Raw genomic sequence first — 3,460 nt, 5'->3', positions numbered from 1 at the left:
GGGGTTTTATTTGGGATTAAATGTTGGCTTTTGGGTTTTATTGGGGTTTATTTGGAATTAAATGTTTGGTTTTGGGGTTTATTGGGGATTAAATGTTGGGGTTTGGGGTTTATTGTAAATTAAACTGTGGGTTTTCACTAACTCAAGTGTTTAATTTTAAATTAAGGGCTACAGATTAAATGTTTTTAATAGGGGAGAAAAATCACTTTGAATATAAAAGTATTTAATTTTATATCTATTTTTATTTTTAACTTATATTTTTATTTTTATTTTTTATTTCTGTTTATTTGTTTGTATTTTATACTTATTTAGCTTTGTATTTATTGATATATTTATTTATGGTTAATGCTGATTGTTTTTATTTTTGTATTTATTTCTTTAACTTGTTGTATTCTGTGTATTTTACATATTTATTATTTATCTTTATATTTTATATTTGCTTGTTATCTGCGTGTTTATTTTATGCTAATTTATTTTAAATTTATGTTAATTTATATAATTATCACACTCCAATTATGACAATTCCATGAAATTCCTGATTTTCTCCTTCTCCAGGTGAACAATTTTGTCATCTTTGAGGGATTTTTCTCCACCAGAACAGGTGAGCTGGGCTGGAATTCTCCTCTTCTCCCTGGGAACCTTCCAGATTTTGGGGGATTTTCCAAATTTTGGGGGATTTTTGGGGAATTTGGGGGGATTTTTGTGTTTCTCTGGCTGGATTTTGGGTGGTTTTTTGGTGATTTTGGGGTGAAATCCAGGTGGATTTGAGGTGAATTTGAGATTAATTTGGGGTGAATTTTGGGTGATTTCTGGCTGGATTTGGGGTGAATTTGAGAAGAATTTTGGGTGTATTTTCAGTGATTTCTGGCTGGATTTGGGGTGAATTTGAGAAGAATTTTGGATATATTTGGGGTGAATTTGGGCTGAATTTTGGGTGTATTTTGAGTGATTTGTGGCTGGATTTGGGGTGGATTTGAGATGAATTTTGAGGTGAATTTGGGGTGAATTTTGGGTGTATTTGTGGTGATGTTGGGGTATATTTTGGGTGGTTTTGAGATGAATTCATGCTGGATTTTGGGGTGAATTTTGGGTGTATTTGGGGTGTTTTTTGGCTGTATTTGGGGTGAATTTGAGATGAACGTTGGGGTGTTTTTGAGGTGAATTTGGGGTGGTTTTTGGGTGTATTTGGGGTGAATCTGAGGTGAATTTTGGGTGTATCTGGGTGAATTTGGGGTGGATTTAAGATGAATTTTGGGGTGGTTTTTGGGTGTATTTGGGGTGAATTTGAGATGAACATTGGGGTGTTTTTGAGGTGAATTTTGGGCGTATTTGGGATGAATTTGAGGTGAATTTTGGGTGTATCTGGGTGAATTTGGGGTGGATTTAAGATGAATTTTGGGGTGGTTTTGGTGTGGTTTTTGGCTGTATTTTGGGTGAATTTGAGATGAATATTGGGGTGGTTTTGAGGTGAATTTTGGGTGTATTTGGGATGAATTTGAGATTAATTTTGGGTGTATCTGGGGTGGATTTAAGGTGAATTTTGGGGTGATTTTGGGGTGTTTTTTGGGTGTATTTGGGTGAATTTGAGATGAACGTTGGGGTGATTTTGAGGTGAATTTGGGGTTTTTTTTGGCTGTATTTGGGGTGAATTTGAGATGAACGTTGGGGTGTTTTTGAGGTGAATTTGGGGTGGTTTTTGGGTGTATTTGGGTGAATTTGAGGTGATTTTGGGTCCTTCCCCAGCCCCAGCCCGGCGCCCGTTCCCGCGGCCGCGCCCCGAGGAGCCGATCAAGCCGTACTCGCTGAGCGAGCGCGACTGTGAGCGGGGGCGGGGCCGGGGGCGGGGCCATGGGCGTGGTCAGAGGGTGGGGCCAGGGGGTGGGGCCAGTGCGGGGGGGTACCTGGGGGGCAGCTGAGGGTACCTGGGCACACCTGGTGGTACCTGTGGGGCAGCTGGAGACAACTGGAGGGCAGCTGGGGCTACCAGGGGGCACCTGGGGGGCAGCTGGGGGTACCTGAGGGGTACCTGAGGGGTACCTGGGCACACCTAGAGGTACCTGAGGACACTTGGGGGTACCTGAGGGGTACGTGAGGGGTACCTGGGCACACCTAGAGGTACATGAGGACACTTGGGGGTACCTGGGGGGCAGCTGGGGGTACCTGAGGGGTACCTGAGGGGTACCTGGGCACACCTAGAGGTACCTGAGGACACTTGGGGGTACCTGGGGGGCAGCTGGGGGTACCTGAGGGGTACCTGAGGGGTACCTGGGCACACCTAGAGGTACCTGAGGACACTTGGGGGTACCCGCGCCTGGGCTCCGGCAGCCGCCGCGGCGCCTCCCGGGCCGGCCCCGCCGCGCCGCCGCTACCGAGCGCGGCCGCAGGTGAGGGGAGAGCGCTGAGGGGGGCAGAGAGAGGGGGCGGGGTTATGCAAATAGCGCCGCAGAGTGGGTGGAGTTATGGAAATAGAGGGGGTGTGGGTGGCGGGGATGGGCGGGGTTATGCAAATTGAGCGCGGGTTGTTTTTGGGATGGGGTTATGCAAATAGGGAGCGGTGGGTGGGGCGGGGACATGCAAATTGAGGTTTGCGTGGAATACTAAGGTAGGGCGTGGTTATACAAATGAGAGCCTTAAATAGTTTCGCTTTGCCGCTAGCAGGGCGTGGTTATGCAAATTAGCGCCCTTAAATAGTTTCGCTTTTGCCGGTAGTGGGGCGCGGTTATGCAAACCGTGGGCGTGTCCATGCGGGGGGCGGGGCTTCCTGCTGGGGGCGGAGCCCTGGTGGCAACCAAAGGGGGCAAATCCCCCAGAAATGGGGTAAATCCCCCAAAAATGGGGTAAATCCCCCCAAAATCGATAAAACCCCCTTTTCCCACGGGATAAACCCCTCCTGAGTAACTCAATCCCACCCCTGGGCGCTCCCTCACTCCCCCAGCCCCAAATTCCCATTTTCCCCCCACATTCCCCCTTTTCCCCCCCCAAATTCCCCTCAATGGGGCTGTGGTGTGTCAGTGGGTGTGGTCAGTGGGTGTGTCAGTGGGGCTGTGGGTGTGGTCTGTGTGTGTGACGGTGGGCCTGTGGGTGTGTCAGTGGGTGTGTCAGTGAGGCTGTGGGTGTGGTCAGTGGGTGTGTCAGTGGGTGTGTCAGTGGGGATGTGGGTGTGGTCAGTGGGTGTGTCAGTGAGGCTGTGGGTGTGTCTGTGGGTGTGGTCAGTGGGTGTGTCTGTGGGCTGTGGGTGTGTCAGTGGGCGTGTCAGCGGGCGTGGCCCCGCCCTGACGCCCCTCCCCCGGCAGTCCTGCGGGAGGAGCCCGAGCCCCCCTGGCCCTTTAACCTGTCGCGGGGGTCTCCGGTGCGGGGCAGCCTGCGGCCCTTCCTGCTGCGCCGGGAGACCCCGCCGGGGACCCCCCCGGAGCCGCCCCCGCGCCGCGCCAGGTACCCGCACACCTGGGGGGATGGGGGG

Source organism: Onychostruthus taczanowskii, unplaced genomic scaffold, assembly GCF_017590055.1.
Source record: "Onychostruthus taczanowskii isolate IOZ18803 unplaced genomic scaffold, ASM1759005v1 scaffold579, whole genome shotgun sequence".
NCBI classification, from domain to species: Eukaryota; Metazoa; Chordata; class Aves; order Passeriformes; family Passeridae; genus Onychostruthus; species Onychostruthus taczanowskii.
This window is presented reverse-complemented; position numbering follows the sequence as displayed.